Source organism: Marmota monax, unplaced genomic scaffold (genome assembly GCF_021218885.2).
Source record: "Marmota monax isolate L192 unplaced genomic scaffold, Marmota_monax_Labrador192_F-V1.1 WCK01_AAM20220418_F8-fsc00057, whole genome shotgun sequence".
In the NCBI taxonomy this organism is placed as follows: Eukaryota; Metazoa; Chordata; class Mammalia; order Rodentia; family Sciuridae; genus Marmota; species Marmota monax.
Window position 1 is genome coordinate 4,491,002 of NW_026693933.1, and position 27,844 is coordinate 4,518,845.

At 36.3% G+C, this 27,844-nt stretch overlaps 1 protein-coding gene across 6 annotated transcripts in view; it reads left to right on the forward strand.

Moving 5' to 3' along the window:
* Hdac9 (histone deacetylase 9) overlaps positions 1 to 27,844 on the forward strand; it is an 857,477-nt gene that overhangs the window by 33,547 nt on the left and 796,086 nt on the right. The window lies entirely within an intron of this gene.

Consider the following 27,844-nt stretch of genomic DNA (forward strand, 5'->3'; position numbering starts at 1 on the left):
AAAAGAATGAATTCCAGCTTTTCAAAGTTGATTTCAAAGCATTGAGAACACTGGGGTCTAACTAACCCCTTACTGTCTTATACTAAAGCTGTCGCCATTATTTTTACAGACATTTACTAATCTTTACAATTTGTATTTAAAGGAGAAAAAGTTATTGTACTATTGAGAGTAGTTTTAGGTATTCTGAAACTTATCAGTTCCCATAAAAAGATGAGTTCTTGAGAAAAAAAGGAGATTTCTATATCAGATAAACCCTGATTTGAATTGCAATTGTTAATTTGTGTTTCTTTTTCACCCTTTTATGAAATGAAGCTATTCCTGTGTTTCTTCAACATGCCAATTCACCAGAAGCCAACTTCAAGATCCATGGCTTCAGTAGAATTTAAATACAAGTTACAATAATTATAGTATTGAAAAGCCCTCATAGCATTCAATCATGGTGCTTTATTTAAGGTGGGGAGAGATGATAACTCATTTTCACAGCATTTGAAAGATTATGCCAGAATTGACTTTGTTTAGAGACCTTATGCACATTTACCAGTAGAATAAACTCTGGCTGTCAGTTAGTGTGTAGGTTGGTGAGAATTTTGATATGTTGTATAAGGGCAGTATTCCTGGGGGGGGGTGGGGGGAAGAGGATAGAAAGTAATAGAACCAACACTGAGTGTTTGCTAGTTTTCAGGCATAGCGTTGGGGGAATGCTATGGTGTGTAAATATTGCAATGTCTCTGGGCCTCTACATGATATTATTTTCATTTTGCAGTTAAGAAAAGAGAGACAAAAATCAAGAAATTGACCTTAGCTTAGTGTGGTGGTATAGGCCTGTAGTCCTGCCTGCTTGGGAGGCTAAGGTGGGAGGTCCCTTGAGTCCATAAGTTTGAGACCAGCTTGGGCAGCATAGTGATCAGGTGCAGGAGATCACAACCCACTTTTATCCAGAGCCATTTTATCCAAAATGGCAAAGGAACATTTATCAATTAATGCCAGGAATCTAAATGTGATTTTTTTGTAGCTAATAACTCCATTTCATCTCTGTGTATTTTAATTATAAATAAATATGCAACCCCCCAATTTAAAATAGGTTGTATTCAAAAGTTCATTGGGAACAGAGTTGTTTGGAGTTTGAAACATTTTTCCATAGTAACAATGTTAGGTTTCCAGGCCAACCCACAAAAGCCTATTTAAACCATATTGTATAATTTCTGCTCTAAAATCATCATGGGGCCCACACAACATATATAATAATATTTCTATTGGGAAAATGCATTTAGAGTTTAGCTTGGTAAAGACTAGAACTTTCCTGTGGATAGAACTGGACATTTTAGAATCCTCCTCCTATTTGGCAAAGAGAATTCATGCTTTTTCCCTAAGATGCTACCTATGGTTCCCATGACCTGGGCAGAGACTTTAAGATGGTGGAGGCTAAGTCAGGGACTGGGCGTCTTCCAAGGGTCGATTTATTACTCAACATGCTTTTGGCAACGAGCAAGAGACTACTTAACTTGAATAGGAGAGTTTATTCTCTCATCCAAAACATGTACAACAGGCTGCTCAGCACTGGATAATTTAACAGTTCAACAAAGTTGGTTCTAGGTTAAGTTCTTTGAAATCTTCACAGTCTCATGGTTATAAGATGTCCACTATAGCCACAGGCACAGTCTCCCATAACAACCTTCAAAAGGTGATAGAAGAAGGAGTAGTTTCTTTTTCTTATTAAATAGGAAAGTGCTTCCCAAAATGCTCCCTGCTGCAGATTTCCCTTTTTATACCATTGGCCAGAACTCTGAGTCACAGGCCTGCCCCAAACCCATCATGGCCACTGAGATTCAGATTGTTGGAAGTGGCTGAATCCAAGTTTTAGACGAGTCATCGGTATCTTATGGAGTAGGCAGATGGCTTCCTTCTCTGAGCATGTTGCAGAGCTAATTTAGAGAACTTTTGACAAAAAAGAAGGTGGACTATCCGGTGAAGGTTATCTAAGTCTTTCACACTGTCACCCAGGAGTGATGGCCTGGGGCAAGGGCAAGCTTATAAAATCTGAGTTTTTGTTTTAGCTTTCCAACCAGCAGTGTGACCTTGAAAAAATGGAGTGATTTAGACTTCAGTTTCTATAAAATAAGGATTCCAGTTTCTTTAAAATAAGGAGGTGGGCTAGATTTTATGGAGCACCTACTTTGTTACAGGCAATACTATAATTTAGGCACAGAGTTACAACAGTGAATCTTCAGCAGCCCTTTCCCACTCTCTTGTTTCTGTGTAATTCCCTGGGAGAAATGTGGTCCTGGTAAAGCTGTGGTCCTGGAGATTGGGTAGGGATGGTGTGCACAGGTAAGACCTCCTGGTAGTGTAACTCTGTAGGAGCTTTTTGGTCTTGGCCTACTCATATCACTTTCTTTCTTTGGAGAATCCAAGAGATTGATCTGGTCCATATGTCCTGCTCCTAGGTGTTGTTTCTGACAAGGTTTTTATCTTTCTGAGATTGTCCATTCTACAACAACATACAAACTCACTGCCTTTTTCTCATTCTTCTGCTTCCAAAAGGAACAGATAACCTGACTGAGGTTTTCTTTTTCTTCTTCTTTTTTTAATATTGTTATCAGCCAAGGAAATAGATGGTGGTAGTGTTTGGGAGCTTTTTCACTTTCTCTGAATGTTTTCCTCTGATCTGTAGAAAAAGATAAAATAATAGTGATTTCTTGAGTCCAGAATACTGAAGTAAGATCTACTGATATTTTTAAGAAATTGTGAGATTTAATGAGGTAGGAGAAAGGTGTGTTGGAGAGATCGATCGGTGGCTGAGAGCAACTGCAGAACCACCTGGGAAGGGTTGCAGTATGGGTGTGGAGGAGGATCAAGGACTGGAAAAGGGAAGGGCCTGTGAAGGCAGATATTCACAGATTTGTGGGGGCTGTGAGGGAAGGGTGGTGGGTGGGGTGGGGATGGATGGCAAAGAAATCCTCTGTTGGGAAGATAGGGGAGATAACCCGAGTTTCTAAGATTTTCTGGAATGTCAATTTTTCAAGAAAGGGTATGTATATAGGTCAAATGCAGCAACTAGATGATAAATACGGTTTGTTTCTTAAGCAATGATGGAATCAATTCCAAAGTACCATAGTGATTTTAATTTCTCTGGTTTGGAAACCTTTTGAGACAGATACCCAGTATAAGTTTGTGTCATCTATTTACCTGTCCATCTCCGGGGTCAGCAAGAGGGTATGAGAAAGTAAATATTTTGGGCTTTCTGGGCCATGTGATCTGTGTTACAAGCATTCTGGTCTTGTAGCAGAAAAGCATCTGCAATAATAGCTCAGCCAGTGGGCATGGCTGTGTTCCAGTAACCCTCATCTATGGACAACTTCCTTGTGTTTCCTTCAGGTCCATACGATTTTCATGTGCCATGAAATATCTTTCTTTTAAAATATTTTTCCCCAAGCATTTAAAAATGTGAAGACCACTCTTGTGGGCTGTGTAAAAACAGTCCCGTGGGCTATAGTTGGTTGACTCTGGGGTCTGTCCGTGATCATGTTTTCTTGTCTGTCTACGTAACTATGTCTTCTTTCTCTTTTTCATCTATGAGCAAGAGTCTGATTCTGCAAAATGTTATACAAGGAATTCTTTCTTATTCAGAAAGTCAACTGCTCTAACTACTTATAAAGGAGGTAGAGTGACTGACTTATTAGACTTTTAGTATTGATTTACTTCCGATTTCAGTGGTTGAACTTGTACAAGCTTTAAATATTATCATTATTTTTCAAAATACTATGTTTAGCATTCTTGTAACCAATTTAGAGTAATTCCCTTGCAAAAGATCCTTAAGGAAGTATATTACATGTACTAATAAATTACCTGGGATCTTGTTAAGACTTGAAAACCACTGGTGTATGATAGTATTGGGTCAGTTTTTGCATCCTGAATAGGGTACTTGTTTTTTCTGAGTCTGACAGGCAAGACTTGGATAGCTGTATATTACTGTTTATGAGCCTTATCCTTTACTGCAAATCAAGTGTTTATTCCACTCTTGAACTTAATTAGCAGCTAAGAGCTTTGTGCTTTGTATTTTAAGGAAGCATGTGATTTGTTCATTAGTTCAAAAGCAGATTAATTATTATATCTTTAGTCACCATCTGTAAACACATCTATATTGGTGAGTTCTCTCCTGCTGAGTTACCTTGAAATGCCCTGTGGTGTTTTATTAGCTTTCAATTCTGTGTTTATTACAGTTGGCTGGAGATTTTTCAATTTAGTTTATTGGCCACAGAAAGTCCAATCTTTCTGTGGAAATTACCAATTTCTGAGGGTGAGGGGTTTATTAGTGATGACTATCAATTTGCTTTTTAACACTCTCTCTAAATCAACTTGTGTTTTCTCTTTGGGTGAAAGATAGTGGTGGATTGATTATAAAGTGAAGTTTTAAGCAACCTATGTATTGCCTGGGCTCAAGGAGAAACCATTGGGATTAAAATGAGTAATCTGCATAAAAAAAGTGGCTTTCTAGTCCAGGTTCACCCCAGACAAAATTACATAAGGTTACGTAAGGGCAAGAAAGTTAGTAGGTATTGATGCATAGACATTTAAGTATTACCTACTTTTAATCCTGCACCAACACTTTCAGGTTCCAGGTGGCTTTCAGAGGATTTAAAGAATTTGCATAAGGTCAGTAATGGAGTTGGTAAATGAATCAAAGTTGCATGGTGTGACTCATGAATTTGTTCTCCTTGCCACCAGTGTTTAGTTTGCCAGATAAATTACAGGAAAATCAGTTAAATTTGAATTTTATATTATCAACAAATTGAACTCAGGGGCTGTGAACCCTGAGCCTCATCCCCATCCCTAATTTGTATATTATTTAGAGACAGGGTCTCACTGAGTTGCTTAGTGCCTCACTGGCTGAGGCCGGCTTTGAACTTGCAATCCTCCTGCCTCAGCCTTCTGAGCCACTGGGATTACAGGCATATGTCACTGTGCCCAACTTCTTAGTATTTAAGTATGTTCCAAATATTAATAGATCATACCCATACTCCAAAATTATCAAAAATAAAAACAAAGTTATCTTCCTTCCTTCTTTCTTTATTTCTTGTTCTTTATCTGAAATTTAAATTTAACTGGGTATTCTGTATTATTATTGTCACTTGCTGAATCTGGCAGCCCTAGTAGTGTGCCTGCCTCCTCTGTCCTCTGCCTGCCCAGGGCTTTTGGCTTTGGTTTATTAACCTCATTTGCTGCTTCTTTAGTTTGAAGTTTACCTGCTCAGGACCATTAACTGAGGACCTTATTTTCTCTGATTCTCAAAGTGTCCAGTGACTAATCTGATAAAGTGATGAGGATTAGCTTGTTTATCAGTGCTAATGGCTTCATGCATTATTTCTTCCAGGTTACATATTCATTTAGCCTGAGCTGCTGCAGTTAATGCTTTAATGCAGAGTACAGAAGCCATAATTTCAGATCCCCTGCAAAGAAAGTGAAGAGTTTTGAAACCATTCTTTCAGTTATTCTGATAGTGTGTTTGTTCTCATAGAACCTTAATTCATGACTTTCACTATATTTTTAATCTCACCTAAGTTTTGATTATTTTAATTGTTATTATTATTGCCTTGATTCGTGTGTGCTTCACAAATTATGAAGATAATTTTGGTGCACTTTTAAAAACAAGTTGTTATGAAGTGTTTTTTTTTTTTTTTTTTGTATTGGGAATTTAACCCAGGGATGCTTAACCACCGAGCCACATCCCTTTTTATTTTTTATTTTGAGCCAGGGTCTTGCTAAGTTGCTTAGGGACTTAGGGACTAAATTGCTGAAACTGGCCTTGAACTTTCTATCCTCCTGCTTCAGCCTCCAGAGTTGCTGGGGTTATAGATGTGTGCTGCCACACCTGGCTACATAGTACTTATTAAAAATCTTGTTGAAATAATTCTTAATTTTTTTCACTTTTAGTAAGAAGTATAATACTATTACCAAAAAAAAAAGTGTCTTGAGCAATTGGAATTCAGTGGGTGAAGTCAGAGTTCTCAGTGTCTACATAGCCATATATCAAGGTGGTGGCACCTAGAAGCCTCTCAGTGAAAGGAATTCAAACCAGCACAGCACATATTCTACCAAGACTATAGGAAACTTGTATATTTACCAAAAATTCTCAGAGACAGGGCTGGAGAACCACTAGGTGTATGAGGAGGTTAGTTTTATTATCTAGTTACTATAAGGAATTTAATGGGGTTCCAGACTCTTTTTTGGACCACTAAGCAGAAATAGTGTGCTGTTAGCTATAATATGGATCAACTCATTTCTTCTTATCTGTGAAACAAAGTGGGGGTGGGACTGGGAGGTCTCTGAGGTCTTTATTACTTTGTTTCTGGCTCCAGCAGGTTTGAGAAGCCCCACGCCATGGGAAACTGTTTCAGAACTACTTTTCAGAAGCTTAGCATAGCTGAGTAATTACAACAACTATCTCAACTGTATGCAGATCCCTTGTGATAAGAACAGTGGATCTGGGAAGGCTGTCCTTAGGGTCTCTGCTGGCCATGGTGCACTTAGAGTTGACTACAGTAGTAGTCACAGGGTTGAATGGCATGTTTTACCTAAGTGATGGATGTTAGGTAGAAGATCTACCTAATGGGTCTTTAATTGTGCCAGGTCTCTTTATTCCTTATCATTAATGCATCTGAATATTGATTCTCTTCCCCTGCCTTGTCCCACCTCCCAAGCCCTTCTCTTATCCCTTTTTTTCCCTCCCCTTTCCCTCATTCCCATCTTTCCTTTTCTTCCCTCTTTGCCATTTTTTAAAATTGTGTTTTAGCTGTAGTTGGGCACAACACCTTTATTTTATTTATTTATTTTTATGTGGTGCTGAGGATCGAACCCAGGGCCTTGCACATGCTAGGCAAGTGCTCTACCACTGAGCTACAACCCCCTTGCCATTTTAATAGGATAAAATAAAGTCTTTCAGGAAATCCAAAAATGACATAGTTGTATTGCTTTATCTGAATTTTCAGAGCTTTTTAACAGTAAAGAAGACACAAGCCTTGATCCTTTCAAATACACTGAAGGGACTGATGTTGTAATGGGAGCAAGAAGACTCGGATTTGAATCCCATGCCCTCTTCTTAGTTACTATTGAATATTGCAGAAGTCATAACTATATTTCTTTATATTTAAAATGTATGTTGAATACTCCTTATTGCACTCTCAGGGTTTTGTTATCACAAATTTTACTGGAAAGTATTTTTTAAATTGGTATATACTGTATGATATGTCAAACGTTTATCGAAAAGTATTTTTACATGATATATACTATACACACGACTTCACATACCTAGATAGACTTGTTTTCTTTCTTCTGTCTGTAATTCCAGAGTTCTTATAACATGCCTGACTCTCATGCTAGACATTAATTTCATTGAGGAAATGATTTCATTTTATTCATCTTTTTAACCCCAATTAATAGCTTTATTAATGAATAGGCAGTTAATTTGTATTGTATCAATGTATCTGAAGGAATGGACATGTAAATTTAGCTTTTATTTGACCTATGATTCTGTCCAGTTTTAATATTAAAACATAAGGAATACAAGATATTTTATTTTATTATAGTATTTGATTAAATGCCTTACTTTTTGTTTATTCATTTTTTGCATATTCAGTTGTTTGTAACTTGTGAAGTGTTTCAGGACATTGTTTGTGGTGTCCACTCATTCATTCTTAATGCACTCATTTATCCAACAAATACTTTCTCTATAAATTTTCCCCGAATTGTGGTAGGCACAAAACAGACATAGTTCCTGCTATCAAGAAGCATGCAGTCAGGGCAGGAGAAGGGAATAAAAAGAGTAAACACAAACAAATATGTAATTAAAGGTAAGTGTTATGAAGGAAAACATCAGGGTTCAAATGAGAAGGAATAAGTAACCTACTCTGGATTGTATATATTTTAACTCTTGAGGAAGTAGCATTTAAGCTAAGAGAGCTCTACTCTAGAGGGTAGGTAGTATCCAGCTAAGTAAAATCAAACCAAATCAAAACAAAATAAAACAACCAATGTCAGGTGGAGTAAATGTGTTACATGGTTTCTGTCAAGTTTCCCAAGTAGGAAAGAGCCATGTAGTCTCGGAGAATTGAAAGATGTGAGTGAGGGTTAGTGGCATGAGGGGAGGAGATGCTATTCCTAGTGCCCCATTCCTCACTTTTTAAATTTCCTTACTAAATTTCTCCCTTGCGTTTGCTTCTCTTGGTGTTCTATTTTCCAACATATGCTTCTTTTTTTTTTGGTAGCAGCTTTATTGAGATATCATTTACATACCATATACTTCACCCATTTAAAGCATACAATTCAATGGTCTTTAGTACATTCACAGAGTTGTGCAAGCATCACCACAATCAATTTTGGAACGTTTTCATCACCTGGATCCCTCCATCCCCCCAAACCCCAGGCAACACCTAGTCTATATTTTCCCTTTATGGAGTTATCTATTCTGGCCATTTCAAATACATGGAACCATACAGTAAGTTCATTTGCTTCTCACTCTTTGCTCCCAGTTATGGGCTTGTTTTTGCCTTTAGTGTGCCAACTTGTTCCAGTGCTGATATTTTTCTCTTTTTTTTCTCCATATCATCATCACACCCAAATTTAGAACAGTTTCCATATTGCTAAATGCAGTAGTAAAACTCATACTGTGAAAAGTTGTCTTTCTTGTTACTCTTTATTGTTTAGTGTTTAGAAATCTTCACAGAATACTCTTTGATATTCTTTTGTTGATGACTGAAATCTGATCTCTCTTACTTAAAAGAGTTAGGAATCTTGAATGAGACTCTGAACTGTAATGGACACTTAGCACACAACTTTCATGCCTCTCCAAACAAGAAGAAAATTTGGAAGAGAATTATGGTTTGCATCTCCTGTGTCCTCAAAGTCCATTTGTTGAAGAATTGATTGCCAGCTTGTGGCACTACTGGGAGGTGATGCCACTTGGAGGTAAGGTAATGCCACTTGGAGGTGAGGTAAAGGTCATTAGAGGTGTGCTCTTGAAGGATTTGTTAGTACCTTGGCCCCTTCCCCTTTCTCTATTTGTTTCCAATCTGCCTTGAGGTGAACAGGCCTCCTTCTCTGCCATGTGTTGCCTGCCATGATCTTCTGTCTTGCCACAAGCCCAAAGCAAAGGGGCTAGGTGATGATAGACTAAAACCTCTGAAACCATGAACCAGAATGAACCTTGCCTCCTTTAAATTGATTTATCTCAAGTGTTTTGTCATAGTGATGGATAGCTAACACAGTGTGCATTTTGAAGTTTTAGGTGGTGTGCATAAAGAATATATACTAACCCAAATGTATTTCCATGATTTTTAAAGATGGAATCACTGCTTTAAAAATAAAACAATGAAAAGTTTGTGCTCAATACTTATATTAGGAACTTAATAAGTACTGATTGATTGAGAGCTATTAGCACTACTTGATTGCTTGTTATATATCAAGATTCTGCTGAAAAATCAGAATGGGTATAGTTTAGTAGCTAGTTTAATAGCACTAATCAGAATTTCTCGATTTCTGGGAAATTAGAAGATTGCTTCTTTCCTATGTATGAATAAAATTGAGGTATTAATCTTTATTTTAATAAAATTATATTGATACATTATAATTATGCATAATATATAATAGTGGGGTTTATTAAGCCATATTTATCCATGCCTATAATGTAATTTGATCAATCTCATTCTCAGTAACTTCCTTTTCTCTCCCCACCTCCCTCCCCTGATTCATTTGCTCCACCTTTCTGATCTCTCTTTTGTTATTATTATTTCAATTAGTGACTTCATTTAATTTTTTTGGTGGGTGTACTGGGGATTGAACACAGGGGCACTCAACTACTGAGCCACATCCCCAGCCCTATTTTCTATTTTATTTAAAGACAAGGTCTCACTGAGTTGCTTAGCACTTCACCGTTACTTAAAAGAGGTAGGAATCTTGAATGAGACAGGCGGGCTGTGAACTCTTGGTTCTCCTGCCTCAGCCTTCTGAGCTGCTGGGATTATGGGCATGTGTTACTGTGCCCAACTGATTTTTTTTTAAATTTTTTATTGTTGGTTGTTCAAAACATTACATATTTCTTGATATATCATATTTCACACTTTGATTCAAGTGGGTTATGAACTCCCATTTTTACCCCATATACAGATTGCAGAATCACATCAGTTACACATCCATTGATTTACATATTGCCATACTAGTGTCTGTTGTGTTCTGCTGCCTTTACTATCCTCTACTATCCCCCCTCCCCTCCCCTCCCCTCCCCTCTTCTCTCTCTACCCCTCTACTGTCATTCATTTCTCCCCCTTGTATTATTTTTCCCTTTCCCCTCACTTCCTCTTGTATGTACTTTTGTATAACCCTGAGGGTCTCCTTCCATTTCCATGCAATTTCCCTTCTCTCTCCCTTTCCCTCCCACCTCTCATCCCTGTTTAATGTTAATCTTCTTCTCCTGCTCTTCGTCCCTACTCTGTTCTTAGTTACTCTCCTTATATCAAAGAAGACATTTGGCATTTGTTTTTTAGGGATTGGCTAGCTTCACTTAGCATAGTCTGCTCTAATGCCATCCATTTCCCTGCAAATTCTATGATTTTGTCATTTTTTAATGCAGAGTAATACTCCATTGTGTATAAATGCCACAATTTTTTTATCCATTCATCTATTGAAGGGCATTTAGGTTGGTTCCACAGTCTTGCTATTGTGAATTGTGCTGCTATGAACATCGATGTAGCAGTGTCCCTGTAGCATGTTCTTTTTAGGTCTTTAGGGAATAGACCGAGAAGGGGAATAGCTGGGTCAAATGGTGGCTCCATTCCCAGCTTTCCAAGAAATCTCCATACTGCTTTCCAAATTGGCTGCACCAATTTGCAGTCCCACCAGCAATGTACAAGTGTACCCTTTTCCCCACATCCTCACCAGCACTTGTTGTTGTTTGACTTCCTAATGGCTGCCAATCTTACTGGAGTGAGATGGTATCTTAGGGTGGTTTTGATTTGCATTTCTCTGACTGCTAGAGATGGTGAGCATTTTTTCATGTACTTGTTGATTGACTGTATGTCCTCCTCTGAGAAGTGTCTGTTCAGGTCCTTGGCCCATTTGTTGATTGGGTTGTTTGTTATCTTATTGTCTAATTTTTTGAGTTCTTTGTATACTCTGGATATTAGGGCTCTATCTGAAGTGTGAGGAGTAAAGATTTGTTCCCAGGGTGTAGGCTCCCTATTTACCTCTCTTATTGTTTCTTTTGCTGAGAAAAAACTTTTTAGTTTGAGTAAGTCCCATTTGTTGATTCTAGTTATTAACTTTTGTGCTATGGGTGTCCTATTGAGGAATTTGGAGCCCGACCCCACTGTATGTAGATCGTAGCCAACTTTTTCTTCTATCAGACGCCGTGTCTCTGATGTGATATCAAGCTCCTTGATCCATTTTGAATTAACTTTTGTGCATGGCGAGAGAAAGGGATTCAGTTTCATTTTGTTGCATATGGATTTCCAGTTTTCCCAGCACCATTTGTTGAAGATGCTACCCTTCCTCCATTGCATGCTTTTAGCCCCTTTATCAAATATAAGATAGTTGTAGTTTTGTGGATTGGTTTCTGTGTCCTCTATTCTGTACCATTGGTCCACCCGCCTGTTTTGGTACCAGTACCATGCTGTTTTTGTTACTATTGCTCTGTAGTATAGTTTGAAGTCTGGTATCGCTATACCGCCTGATTCACACTTCCTGCTTAGAATTGTTTTTGCTATTCTGGGTCTTTTATTTTTCCATATGAATTTCATGATTGCTTTCTCTATTTCTACAAGAAATGCCGTTGGGATTTTGATTGGCATTGCATTAAACCTATAGAGAACTTTTGGTAATATCGCCATTTTGATGATGTTAGTTCTGCCTATCCATGAACAGGGTATATTTTTCCATCTTCTAAGATTTTCTTCTATTTCTCTCTTTAGGGTTTTGTAGTTTTCATTGTATAAGTCTTTCACCTCTTTTGTTAGGTTGATTCCCAAGTATTTTATTTTTTTTTGAAGATATTGTGAATGGAGTGGTTGTCCTCATTTGCATTTCAGAGGATTTGTCACTGATATACAGGAATGCCTTTGATTTATGCGTGTTGATTTTATATCCTGCCACTTTGCTGAATTCATTTATTAGCTCTAATACCAACTGATTTTTGACTAGACCATTTGTCTAGTGGAGTGGGGATAGACTGTATACTATTGAATCGCCTTCTGCAGTGAATGCAGAGGAGTCGGTGTTTTCCCGGGCCAAAGTGTTACTGCCCCTCTCCCCTCACCAAAGAAAGAAAGAAACTCCTACATACAAGCAAGGGAGGAGAGTAAGAGAAAACCTTGATACTATAAGGCAGTGAGGGGCTTAATTCTAGAAAGGACTTTAGACTGGTGTAAATCAGCTTTTGCATCACTGTGACCAAAATACCTGACCAGAACAACTTTGAGGAGGAAAAGTTTATTTGGGGCTCAGGTTTCAGAGGTTTCAGTCCCCGGTGGGCCAACTCCATTGCTCTGGACCTGAGATGAGCCAGAACATCATTACAGAAGGACTTGGTGAGGAAAGCATCCAAGCTCATGGCAACCAGGAAACAGAGAAGGAGTGAACACAGGGATCCAGGGATAGGATATAATCCCCAAGAGCATGCCACCAGTGGCCTACTTCTAGTTATATCCTCCGTGCCTAAGGTACCTTCAGTCATCCATTCAAATGGTTAATCCACCAAGTGAGTTAATCTAATGATTTGGTTATAGCTCTTACCATCTAATCATTTCATCTCTGAACATTCCTGCATTGCCATTTGAGCTTTGCAGGAGACCCCTTATATCTAAGACCCATTCCTCAAAGAAAGCAGATGAGGTAGGCTATCATGCTTGCTTTGTTCTTTGCAAAACTCTGAACATTAAAAAAATCAAAAAATTATGGTTGCAATGACTGATGATTGGAGACACAATTTACAGACATCCCCTTCCCCAATTTGTTTTAGAGAAAAAAAAGGTTGACGTCAAGTATTTAAGTGCTATTTTAGCTAATGGTAGCAGATAGATTATGGAGAATCACTTGCTTGTTCTTTGGCCCAGGTGGTAATTACAGACTTAGAGAAATAAGAGTTGAATGTGTTCCATTCTCTAACACCTTCACACGCCTCTTTCGAAAAATCTTTATTGCGTGTTCATTTGTTTCCCTCCCTTTGCTCCCAAGTCACAGCAATTAAGGGCTTTTTCTTGCCTTTGGTGTGCCAATGTGTCCCAGTGACGTTATTTCTTTTTTCTTCAGACAATTAGTGGCTTCCAAAATCCACAACAGTCAAATTGCTAACTACTGAAATAAAAGAGAGAACTACATTCAAGGTGTTTAGAAACTCTCATAAAATTTGTAGTAATATGAGGAATAATAGGTAAAATATTTTGTCATATCTGAATATATTCCAAAGTAGTGATTGAGGTTTTTAGCCTACTCTTTTGGGGAATCAAAAAAATTAGTATTTCTTTTTGAATTAAGTGGAAGAAATGAATCATTAAAAAAAAAAAAAAGACAACATGTTTCTTTCAAGTAACATTATTCAGAAAATAGCATAGATACATTAAATGACCTTGGCTGAGTTCTCTGGACCTGTGTGAGCTTAATTTTACTATCTATAAAATAAAGAGTTTGGCCTAAATTGGTCTCTAGCAAGGCGTGGGGTAGGGGGAGGAGGGGGAATGGGGGGAGCAGGGGTCAGGCAAGGTTGACAGAGAGGAACAGCCTTTTCAGATAGAGTTGTTTACATCAGTATTCAAGTGTGCCCTGCTCCTCCTCCCTTGAGTAAGGTGACTTCGTTTTTGGTTTGATTTGGTTTTTGTGTAGCACTCCAAGGTTAATAGTTTTTAAAGTAACTCTCAGAATTAAATCAGCTGTCTACGAATTTTGGGTCCTGGCCTAACTGTGGGTCCTCTGGCCTCTAATGTGATGAAACTGCTCACCATGGCAACCCTTGATGCCCGTGGTCTTGTTAAGGAAAGCAAATCTTTGTTCATCCTTCTCCTTCCCACCCCAGTCCACCATTCTTAGCTTCTGTCACAAATCGCATTATAAATGAATAACAGAAACGCAGAACTATGAATTCTGGTTCAAAACAGAATGCATTCTATCAAAATTGCCTATCACATGTCAATAGAAAACAGAATTAATCACAGAAAATAGTTATAGTTTTTGGACATATTATAACCTCGTAATATATTTAGAGAAATTCATTCCTCTTATCACCCTCGTAAGGAGGGGAAAAAAAAAATCTCCTGAGCTTTTAGTTAAGCAGTGGTGATATTCTAAATGACATGAGGAGACTTGTCAAATATCCATGACTTAAACTGGAAACAGCATGACTTCTTGTCATTTTAGAGACACTTAGGAGCTAAGTCTGGTAGCTTTGGCATCAGCTTATTTTTAGCAGTGTGATATCTGTTTTTTTCTGGTTATTATCCCTGGGCTCAATTTCACAATTAAGGGTTACATGTGTTATTCAGCAGATATGAACATTTTTACTTAGCCAACTATACGTGAACACTTTTTAAAATGACTTCATAGGCTTAGTTTATGTTGGTTGTTTTGCATTTAAAATGGCACTTGAGACAGATAACCAAAGTATAAAATGAAAAATGATTTTTATAGAAAAAAAGGGAAAGCAACATGTTTCTGTAAATGCTTTCATGTCACTTACTCTGAGAAAAACCATTTGACTATTGGAAGTTGCTATGGGCAGCCTACAACATTTCTGTGACATTATATTTTGCTTTCTTGTTTGCTTGCCTGAAATTGTTCTTTAAAAGATTGCTATACCTACATATTTATGTGTCTGTATACATCTGTGTACATCACTATCTGACTACCCCTGCATTTGTCTATGTATTTTTCTTTAATGTCTGAATGCCACTTCTTAGGCAGGGCCAATAGAGTGAAACTTACTTTGGATTATAATATTCACCTTCCTGGAATTGGTCCATTAAAACCATTGTGGAAGTTTCCTGGAAATTTGCTGATTCCTTGGCATCATAATGTTCTCTGTGTGTGTGTGCTGTGGGACTGCTTTAAAGTTCAAGTATCTTTAGTAAAAGGCTTGGTATTTCAGGGACTAAATTCTCTGTGGCTGAATAATACCAACTAGACCTGCTTTATTTCTAATTCTGCTGGGTAGCATATTATTTTTCATTAATGTCATGGTATATATTAATTAAAAAGTGTTACTAAAGGACTGCTAAGGAAAGAAATGAGTCTTTGGGTGACCATATAAACTCCTTTAAAACACTGATGGATCAAGACCAATGGAGCTAGTGGTTAATTTCCACCATTAGCTGTACTTATACCTGCCATAATCAAAATTCATGGATTGAATATAGCTTAGAGATTCTCATGCATGACCCTATTTGAAATTGCATATGAATCTTTAAAGGTGGAAATTAGTTACAGGGAATACTTAAAAGGAAAAAAAGATCAATTGTCAGTTATCAATATAGTGAACATTATTGCTTATTCTTAAGCTCTATGTGTCAGATTTATGCTTCTGGTTGTCACCCTCCTCTCCATGCCCAACTCTGCTCTCACCCCAATAATTTTTAACTGAAAGTAAAAATATTCTTCTCTCTTTATTTGCTACATTAGAAATTTCAGAGGGAATTTTGTTCATCCTGGGAGAAGAGAATCAGGCCAGTTTTGAGAACCTAAAAATAAAGCTATGCAAAATTGTTTTCAGAGTGGAATTCATTGGCATTTGTTTTTATGCATGACAACCCCTTAGAATATAGTATTGAATAAAACTATGATTCTGACTTTAACAATTTTTGTGTAGTCAATTTAAGAATATTGACTATAGATTTTCTTACTTTTAAACAGATTTAATTTCAATCCCTGTTGCATGATAGTGATAGTAGCAATGATACTGACAGCAATAATATTTATTGAGTTCATAATACATGCCAGAGTGTGTGCTAAATTACTTATTATATCTGTTTTCTCTTTAAATTCTCCTAACTGCCTTTTTAAGTGGATAGAATTTGCCTCATTTAAAATGTAACAAGGTGGAAAATGTCTCATCGGTTTGACAAAAATAAGAAAGAAAATACTCTTTACAAGAAAATTGTATTTATTTATTTTTTCTTTTCTCTCTCTTTTCTTTTTTTTGCTCATGTTAGGGATTAAACCCAGATCCTCACTGTGCTGGGGCAAGGGCTCTACCATTGATCTACACCCTCAGCTACCAAATATACACTTTTTTTTTTTTAACTGGGACTCAAACCCAGAAGTGCTCTACTACTGAGCTACATTACATAGTTGGCCCTTTTAAATCATTTTTATTTTTAGACAGGGTCTCACTTGGTAGCTCAGGCTGGTTTGGGTGTTGCGATCCTCCAGCTTTCTAAGTTGCTGAGATTACAGGCTTGTGTCACTGTGTGCCCTGTTCTTTGCAAAAGTTTCTTTCTTTCTTTTTCTTTTTAATAAATGTTTATGGTTTAAGCTTCCTGGTATATGGCATTCTGTTGAACAACCTGGATTGACCAACACAGTCTACTCTTTTTTTTTTTTCCAATTTTTAATTGTAGATGCATAATACCTTTATTTTATTTATTTATGTGGTGCTGAGGCTTGAACCCAGTGCCCCACACATGTGAGGCAAGTGCTCTACCACTGAGCCACAACCCCAGCCCAAAAGTTTTAATAGTGGTTTTGAGGAGACTGTGAACTCCTGATTCACTGCAAGCCTTCCTGTCTCTGTCTCCTTTTAAGGGACATGAGCACAGAAATTTGGGCTTTTGGCACAAGTAGATGCAGTACTAAAGAGAGCTCCAGAAGCAGAGAATGTGGCAGGCTACAATCTCCCAGGAACTGATAGAAAAAGAGATAATATTGCTTTGAACTTGCAGCAGTCACTGAATTAAGGGATCCAGTCTATTTTGTTATGAATCTTGATTGGCAGGGAAATGCTCAGGGACATCTTTCATATTATGGATTAAGAAATTGAGGGAGAAAAAAAAAGAAATTGAGGATAAGTGCTTGCTTAAAATTACTCTGCAATGAGTCTGGTATGAAAATCCAGGCCTCTCTTAATACATGCCTGATTTTCTTTGTTATACTTTGTTTACTCTCTAAAATAATGATTACTAGCATGAGACAGTAGAGTTCCAACAAATAAATGTTATGATAATTTTCATGTTTACTAGCAGTTCTAATAATCTCCCATTTATAAACTTGGTAATCATTTGTCTTAAAAATTTTTAAATGCTGTATTTTAGAGAATGCAAAGTATGTTTACAAATACTAAATATTTAATTTTAAGGACTAGCATCATCATATTATTACTACTTGGAATTTTTAGAATATTTAATTTTTAATTTTATCATGTCACCAAGCTATTTATTTTTATTTTTATTTTTGATATAAGGCCTTCCTAAGTTGCTTAGGTCCTTGCTAAATTGCTGAGGCTGGCTTTGAACTTGTAGTTTGCTTGCCTCAGCCTTCCCAGCTGCTGGGATTACAGACATGCTCCACCACACCCAGCTTTCAACAAGCTATTAATTTTTTCTGAGAATCAGGAAGAAGTAAATTGGCAGGTTTTATGAACTATTTTGCTCATAATTCTAATCCTTGAAACCCATGAATGTCACCTTGTATGACCAAAAAGGATTTTGCAGAAATGATTAAAGTTAGGAGTTGAAATGGGGAGATTATTTTGGTTATTCTGTACTATGCAGGTGGGGCCTAAATGCAATCACACATATCTTTATAAAGGAGGCACAGGTATATTTGACACATACAGGATTGGAGGAAAAGGCAAGGTGGCCACCAAGGCAAAGATTGGAGTGATTACAGCTGCCAGAAGCTGGAAGCTTTGAGGAATAGATTCTCCCCTAGAGCTTCCACAGAGAGTGTGGCCTGTCAACACTGAAATATCAGCCCAGTGAAACAGATACACAGGACTTCCAGCCTCCAAGACTGAAAGCACTAAAATAATGCAAAAGCTCTAAATTCTGTTGTTTTAATGCTTTGAATTTGTGGTAATTTGTTACAGCAACTCTGGAAACTTTATAACGCCACACCTTCTTAGAGATCTTAGAGAAGTCTAAGATCTCTCCCAAGGTCAGTTCATGAAAAAAAATCAAAGGCTGCATGTATGGCTGTTTCCCCCAAAGCCAGGACACTCATTGCCTAGGCAAAATTTACACAGTGCTAAATGAACTGTCTAAATACTGGGAAAAAAAAGGTCTTTGATGGAAAACCAGAGGTAGCAGATCAGTCCCCTGCATGGGGACTCATGGACGTGGCCTCTGTACTCTGGGCAAGGACAGAATTTGAGTAAAGAAGAGATTAAAAGAGTATGGATTTCATTATATTTTTTAATAATTGAAATAACAATATATGGGCTATTTTTTAGGGTTGTCTCTTAGAGCCCAACAAAATAATAAAATTAATAAAATATACCATCCTAAAAAATTTCTGTTATTTGTGGACTAGATTCAGATATTATCCCATCTCTTACTCCTTATTCTAATTTATGTAAACAAAATTAGGAAATTGCAATAACATTTTGTATGTATGAGAAATTGTTAGTAATTATGTTTAGATGATTGATTATTAGCTGTGCAAATAAACAGAACTTTTTATAAGTTATTGCTTGGTATATGAAACTTTGAAAAATAAAATTAATCTTTCTCTTTCCTGAACCAAGGACTTTAACCTACATGCTTATACCATTGAGTGTGTGTGTATGTGTGTGTGTATGAGTATACATACGCACACATGCACATTTCTTGTTTTTTCCTTAAAATTCTTTAACAACAAAATCTCAGCTTAGAAACAAATATGGTCTGTTGACACTGTATTTAATTTGAAGGCCCCTGATATTTTGAATGGGAAACCAAAAATTTTAATTTGAGTGACTACAATAAAATTTTATTTCCTGTCCCTTCATCAAGCTAAAGTTCTCATTGAGCAGCATTTTTCTTTAGAATAAGTCAGCCACTATGAAAACAACCTTCTTCAGCTGGTGAGAAGTTGTGTGCCCTGATTAGCAAGGAAGCCAAACGAGGCTTCAAGCATTTTAAAATTGAACTGAGGGCCCTGCTGGAGCACAGCTTCTGTTGTTCAGTAATGAGGATTTTGCAGAGTCCTTTCAAAAGTCAACTGTATTGTTCCCTTGCTAGTTTCTGTACATCCGAGTGAGGTGATTATGGTTTCTTAAAAAGCACTTGCAGGACGGTAGAAAAGTTATTTATTTGAAAAAAGATTTTTTTTAACTGTCAGGTGATAAATTTTAAAATCTTGAACATTAGAGAGCACCTTAGCAAAGGGTTTAAAATTATCTGAAAATCCTGCCTTTGATCCAAGGTGCATGGAGTCTAAAAACTCATCAGTGCCTATAGGCAGGGCTCTGCTTCCTGAGCTGCTGTCTGAGCAGGAAATCTTGCATAGTAAATACTTTAAAACTTTGGTATTCAGTAAGGGATATATTAAGTCTAGAGGAGTCCAAACATCTCTGAATAAATAGGGCAAATTTTCATGATGCCAAGGCACTTGTATGGACACTAAGACAGCCTCATTCATCATATAAAACCTTAAATTGCTGGAGCATTTGGAGCTCATTGGTATGCCTGATGCAATATCTACAGCACTCTCAAGAGTAGTTTAGACTGGGGGAGGGACTGGGTCTCATTTTTTTACCATTCCCCATTTCCATATATCCCTTCTTAGTTTTTTGTACTATTTCATTATTGCCAATTATAGTTTTCATCCTGCTCTAAGATAGAATTCACTGGAACATTTATTTCATAAACTTTCAACACTGGGTAAGCAGTGTTTAGAACAAAGGGAACAAATACTTGATGGGATCTAGAGCACACTATTAGTTCCCTGAATCGTAATTTCCCTCCACAAATCCTTGATTCTTATTTTATTGAACTGACCCCTGTTCTTATTGTCTCAGGACTTAAAAAAACAAACAAACAAAAAAACCCCTCTAAATCCTAATTAAGCAAAAAAGTCCTCTATCTGAAGAATTCCATCCTCACATTGCTCTGGGTATGTGAGTTATTCTTAGGTGTCTTAGAGAAGTTGTAGTAAGGCTACAAGGAGCCTGTGGCTCTAAGCATCTCTCCTCCTTTCTCCACTCTCTGTACACACACTTAAGAAGATACAGAAGGGATTAGATGTGTTTTAATTTGGTCCAAAAGAGTAGCTTAACTTAGCCCAGTAAAATACTATCCTTAAAATATAAGGTTCTTCAAAATTATTAGGGGGAGAGCAGTGCCCTGGGAAATTCCTCACTTACTCTTCCATACTCCCACCTGCATTCTTATTCCCTTCCTTTTATTGAATAGGTATTTGAAGATGAGATGTCCTGGTGTCTTCACTGCCATACTTACTATACAGTTATTACTGGGATAAGGTCAGCCTCACTACATAGAACTCTGTCGTTAATTCTGCTTTGAGCAGAAGGGACAACTAGTCATTCGGTTTGCCCTTTCTAGAATGAGTTCATCTCAGGCCAGTCTGATGGCCTCTCAGCTCACTCTTGCGCAGGCCCTTCATCATTGGTGGCTCATGGGGCTGCAGACTTTTACTTTCACTGAGTGAAACTCATTCATCTGCCTCTAGAGGGTTTGACAGCTCAAGAGTATTCTGCTTCATGTTCATATCTTCTGACTATACCTCTCCTTGCTCTTGAGTGTGTAGAGTAAACCCACAGGAGCAGATATTGCACCAAGCTGAGAGTCTTCTTCCTTTACAGCTATTATAATAGCAGCATTTACAGAATCCCTCAGCTTAAAGGTAGATTAAGTTCCACCAGGGTCCTTCAGTTCCACTCTTTGTGTCACACAGGTTTTAGATCTTCTTAGATCTAAAATACCTGATGACCTGAAATACCTAATCCTACCCCCTACCACTTTTTTGCTCAAATGTAAGTGACATGAGGGTATGCACTTAGGCCTTTTGTTGAATGATTAAATTTCTGTAGTGGTATTTTTTCATTTTGTAGCAAAGACTAGTAACAATTCTTTCTAAAACCTGAAAAATTTTTTTTTCAAAGAAATCAGGAAATGCTGAGATTCTAGTTGTTAGTCCTTCCCATATAACTGGTTGTGTTAAGACATTTCTGAGAAAGTTCTGTGTGTATAATGCTGTGGCCAGTCTGTTTATGAAGATGGCAAGTTTCACAAGAAGTTCTGATTATTGGCAAAGATGATGACAGAATCTGTTTAAATTACCATATCAAGTTTTTTTTTTGGTATTGAAAATTGAACCCACAGGTGCTTAGCTACTGAGCAACAATCCACAGCCATTTTTATAAATGAAACAATATTTTTATTTAGAGAGAGGGACTCACTGAATTGCTTAGGGCCTCACTAAGTTGCTGAGGCTGGCTTTGAACTCATGATCCTCTTGCCTCCGCCTTCTGAGCTGCTGGGATTACAGGTATGTGCCACTGCACCTAGCCCATGCCAAGATTTTTAAATGTGCAAGTAAAATAAATTGATGCTATAATTAAATATAAATTAAATGCAACTTAACTTATAGGAAGCGACTGCCCCTTTTATTTTACCACTTAATTTGGTGCAGAGTGTGATGTACATATCCTCACAGTAGGCTTTATATAAAAATTCTTTGGTATGTAGCAGCTAATCTAATTAGAAGAATTAAAAGCCCAAGTTGACATGATAACTTATTCTTATGTGCAGATTTTAGGTCGATTTTGTTAGAATAGTCATGAAGTTATGTGGACTATTTATCATATGCCAGGCGTTAATTTGTGGCTTCTGTGAATTAGACATCATCTTTGCTTTCATGGAATTTGTAGTCTGGTGGTAGGAGACATACTCAACAAGAAGGAGTGAAAAACAAGATACTTTCATATAGAGATAAATAATTTCAAGTAGTAAATATGGGTGATGTGATAGTATTGGGTACACCCACATGTCATTTAAATTGACTTAATTGATAAGGACTGTGCTGTGTCAGGTCAAAGTATTACCCAGGCAGAATGCCAGTCATACAGTAAGTTAGCTTCAATTTATATTGACAGCTGTACATATTTGTGGGCTAAAAATATTAGGGTTAAAGCCTTATGTCAATGAGCAAAGGATATTTAATTAAGCTTTGAAGGAAACTTGGTATTATTCAGATATTTGAATTACTATATGACATAATGAAGAGTTTCTAGATCACCCCAGAAGACTGGTTGAATTTAATCAATAAATAGAAGTTTCAGAGAGATATATTTTAACTTAATACAGAGAGCATTTGTTGAATGTTTATAGTTTACCCATCAATAGAATGGATGTGGTGAATCTTTGATAGGGAATGTGTTCAGGTACAAGTAATTTGTCAGAGGTGAGTGGAGAATTTTCTCTAAAGAAGGGAGAAGTATCCTAGATAGTTTTAAAGATTCCTATTATGTTAATTTTAGGGAGAGAAGTAGCCTAGGCAGTATCAGAGATCCTTGTTGTGTTAAGTTTAGGGAGCATGACTTAGGAGGAATAGAAGTAAGTACCCTGGGAAGAGACAGTCTTAGAGCAGGAAGACCCTTCTGAAGAGATGTGTGGAAAGAGAGAGGACATTTCTCCAGAGAAGGACTTGGCTGAATGTTGATTTAGCAGCAAAGGAGTCTTCATGCTGATTGGTTAAATAGAAAGAAGAGAAAAAGATCAAAGGAAAGGCTTTTCCTGAGGAAGAAGTACTTCATCCACGTTCTGGAAAGTTGAGTGCAGGAATGTGCTACATAAATGCAGAGTGTCAGATGAAGTGCTAAGCTTTGAATACAGGTTAACCTCTGGCTGGGTGTTCCTAACATTACTATGTTCTGGGTGACAGTTCTTAGTCCAGTTGTACCTTGATAGCATTTATACATTAATTGCAATAGTATTCTTATCTTTCATTTTAGGCATTAGTATGGCAAGCCTTCATGTTTAATATTCAGAGTTGCTGGTTGAAGCATCAAATTATTTGAACTCAGGATTGGCTCAGTCAGGAAAACAACAAAGGAACATGTTTTTATTCATAGCTGCTATTATTGCCTTTTACATTGTGGTTGGCATTTTGGCAGCACAGGTATTAAATTGTTTACCACCCAGAACTAAATATAATTAACTTAGTTTTCTCAGGCTTTAAAGAAAGGGACCTTGGCTTGTAAAGCAATTAAGCTTTATTTGAATAACAATGTGTTGCAATAAAATGCTTTTGAATTTATCCAAGTCATATATTTAACGTATATGTTATTCTTAGGTTCTTCTTGTGTTTATTTTTTCTTCTAGCAAAAATAATTGAGTTTCGCTATTTGAAGTTATTAATGCTTCCTAGAGAAAGAGTTACGGTTTTCTAGTTCAAGAGAAAAGCAGTCAAAGTGGAAAACCCCTTCATTTTTAATATTTTCCTAGAACAGCACAATCATTTCCTAATCCTTACATAATGCGCTAGGGGCTTTAGACAGACATTATCATTTAAAAAAGAGAAAAATGGGGAATTTTGAAATGTTTTTTAGAGGTACAAGTAATAAGGAAAACAATACTAAACCATAAAAATAAATTTAAAATTTTCCCTCAGTGTTTTTGTGTCTCTTAGTAGGTTTATTAATCCTTATTGATGGAAGGTTGACAAGGATATGTAGAATATTATTTTGCCTAATTAACAACTTATTGAAACACTATTGTTTCTAAATGAGCCATGTTACTTTTTTATCTGAAAGGTGGCAGTATATTTACTGTGGTCCAATGTATAAATATCCACTTGCAAATAAACCCCTTCATACATGGGTGTGCCTCTTAGAAGACGTGCAGAAAAGGTTCTCCTGATGTGTATTATTTCTTTTTTTTTTTTTTTTTCTGATGTGTGTTATTTCTTGACTCTTCAGACTTAGGATGAAATTACTTAAAATAAAAGGAAAAATAAAAATCTGCTTGTTTCAGTGTACATTTGTAAGGTTACCGAAATTGGACTAAATATTGATATTTGTTTTTTGGTATTTTTGTCTTTTAATTGGCAAGTTAATAGGGATACTTCCTTGGGTGAGATCATTTTCTGTGAACTTGGGAAGAATCAGTTTGCTTGTTTGCCAGTGGACACATTGGAAAAATACATCACTTGAGTGTGTTGTTTATCTTTTATTATGAAATATTTCAGTAATTTATAAAATATGAATAATAAAGAGTCATCTATTAATCATGTACTCTTGTCAAATCTTTACGTTTTGTTTTGTTTACCTCAGGACTGTTCTTTCTTTCTTTCCTGGAAATAAAGCGTTTATAATGCATTTGAGGCATTCTGTGTACAATTCATTCATTCTCAGAGTTAGCTACTCTCCTGAGTGTGGTATTTATAATTCTCATTCACTTATTTATTATTTCAACTATAAAATACTTACCAATAAATATGTCATTTTGTATGATTTTACACAGTATATTATACAGATCTTTTAGTTTATTTTTCATTTATGTACCATAAGTACTGAGATGTATCTCTCTCTCTCCATATATATATATATATATAGTCTTAGTATATATATATATATATATATAGTCTTAGTATATATATATATATATATATATATATATATATATATATATATATATGACTAAGCCCTGGTTATTATTACTATGTGTGTTCTTTTTATGTGAACACAGTCTCCATACATCCCTTCCCTTTTCTTGGACATTTGCACTGATTCCAGAGTTTCTGTTCTAAAGAGCCTCACTATGAACACTGTTTTGTTTTTGTTTTCCCATGAATACACATGAGAAAATTTCCTCAGGAATAGAATTTCTGGGTTGTTTCTTAATTTTCTATGACTGCTAAATCAACTTTCTACAATTTTGCTCACTTCAAACAATACAAACGTTTTCTTTTGTAGTTCTGTGGAGTAGAAACCTGGCATGGCTTTCACTGGGCTAATGTCATGGTGTTGGCAGGGCTGTTTCTTCTTGAACCTTTGTGAGAGAACTCATTTCCTTGCCTTTTCTAGCTTCTACAGAGTGCCAACATGCCTTGGATTATGGCCTCCTCCTGCTTAATACCAACAACACTGTGTCTCTCCAACTATTATCCCATGCTCACATCTCCACCCGATTCTCTTTTCCTGCTTCCCCCTTCCACTTTTAAGAATTCTTGTGCATGGCCAACCCAAATCATCCAGGATAATATCACAATGTTAAAGTCATTTTTATCACCAACCTTAATTCCATCTGCAAACTTTGCCATGTAAGGAAACATATTTACAAATTCTGGAGATTAGGTCATGAACATCTTGAGGGACCATTATTCTTCCTACCACAGGACATAGATTATTATATACCATCTGCTTGACTAGATAGTCTTAAGTTGCTATTCTAAGTGGTGTGTGCACATAATACTCTCTGAAAGTGTATTAGAATTTCAGTTGTTCTTCATCCTTGCCAACACGAGGATTATAAAACTTTAAAATGTTATCCAGTCAGATGGGTGTGATTCGATATCTCATTGAGCAGCTTTTCATATAATTATTGGCTGCAGAAGTTTTCATTTTTGTTCATTACAATTCCTTTCCTTTTCCTATTTTTAAATTGTTCTTGCTTGTATGTTTTTGTTTGTTTAGTTTTCTTACTCATTTAGATGTGTTCTTTAAATAATTCCATTACTAATTTTTTGTTGGTTATTTGGATTGCAATACTTTACTCCCAGTTTGATTTAACTTTGCACTTTCAAGGCTTCTTTTTTTGCACAAAGATTTTTAGTTTCAAAGTTGACAAATTCTGTCACTTCCTGCTTGAAGTCATAAGATAATCCATTTATTCTTTAAATGTTTGCATAATGCAGTAGATGATACAATTTAATAATTTCCTTTGTATCTAGATACATATATGTCTCCGTTTTGGGAACTATAGTAGTAATTAAAATCTGAACTGAGAACTGTATCATTTAAAAATTGATGGGTTTATAAAATGTTGTTGCTGAGAAGAACTTGACAGATCACATATGATCTGAAACTAATATCCAGAAAGACAGGGAGCAACAATTCTGGAAGTACTTGTATTGACACAGTGAATTGTATACCATTGTATTTTATTATCCTCATTGCCTCAGGAGCCTGCTTTACCTTAAAGAAAAGTTTTATACTAGTAGCAGATCAATTAACTTTTGGATTGAGTAAAATAATGAATGTTGATTTACATTTATAGAAATAAAACATATACATGTTAGAAATTTTCACAAGAATATAATCAGTTTGTTCCTAAATATCTAAAATAAACAAATAAGTGAATGAAAAAGTAGTTTCAAAAGCAAGTAATAGTTGATTACTGTGATCATAACTGTTTTTCATTCTTCAGTGATGAGAATGGAATTATAGAAACAAAAGCTAACTATCAGTTTTGTTGAGAATCACCTATTTTCCCTAAAGTGCATATTTCCTTTTGGTAGGCGTCTGTTATAAACATACCTCTATTGTGGGCCAGGTCCTGAGAGGGAAACTTTAGAGAAGAGCCACAATTTTTTCCATCTGCATCATGAACTGTACCACACATTGCCCCTGCTCCAACTCAATAAATAGGTTCTGTTTTCCCAATATAACTCTATTATCAGACCCTTTAAGCTCAGGGATAAAGTGCATTTTTTTAATGCCCAAAATAAGTGTCTCAAGATTTTTTCACTTTTTTTTTTCCTTAAGGAAGTATTGCAAAGAAACTTAAGAGTGAGTGACAGTTGACAAAGATGTGGTTGCCCGGCAACTGGCAATTTAAATAACTAGGAGCTGATATGATTTACCAACCTGATAAACAGCAAGGACTTTAATATACTCTGAAGGACTGCTACAGATGTTGCATTGAGCTATTTATATTTGTTGATCTGTCTAGATCTATTTTAATATATGCATAGATATATGCAGATATTTTTTTCCTGCAGAAGTGAAATGTGAAAGCAAAGACTATATCTCTTCCCCTATGTGACATTAATAGAAGTTGCCTGCAATAATAAAAAATTGTTTTAGCTTTCTTGTTTGTATACAGATTCTCAGTTTCAAAGGAAGCTTTTTCACACAGAGGGAATAAATGTCCTGAAGATTCAGTGCTGATTTTGTTTGGAGTTCTAATACTGTATTTATAATCAGCAATTGTTGCTACCTTATTTTTGCAGGTTTTATAATTTGAAACTTTTCTCCATTTGTTGCTCTTGATTCTTCACAGAAATAATGAGGTTTAACAGGATTATTTCTGAGTGAGTTAGCTTAATTGACTAGCCTATTTTACTAATGGGATCACCAAGAGGCTTGATGCCCTCATGGGCCAGTTGACTTCCTGGAGTCAGTAAATCTCTTTTTGCAGTCTCCTTGACCCTCACTGGAAATCGTTCACATGATTCTTCCAAGAGTGACAGAAAAGCTGAAACTCATGCTATACTAAAGTAGAATAGCAATCCAATGAGCGCCCCCTCCTGGCAGGAGGTCAGCACTATCATTTTGTATATAAATAACCTATGGTGTATTTGAGAAACAGTGTGTATAAAATTATTCCATCTTGTTGGGAATGGAATGTGTTACATTAGACAACAACCAGCAATATGCTGTTACTAGCACAGAAAATGAGATAATTATGAGGGTAATTTCAGTATTGAAAATATTTTATGATATGGGGAATACAAAAAGATAATTTTAATAAAAATGATTGAGAGGTACAGATAAATAATTTTAAAATTGTTTTTTGAAATATAGAACTTAGGGAACTTTGGGGCAACGGGCACATTTTGCCAACGATGCATATTTGAACATAAATTAGTGTCTTAAATCTGTATGCTAGCTTTTCCATGGTACAGTCTCTTTCTTACACTAATCACAATGAAA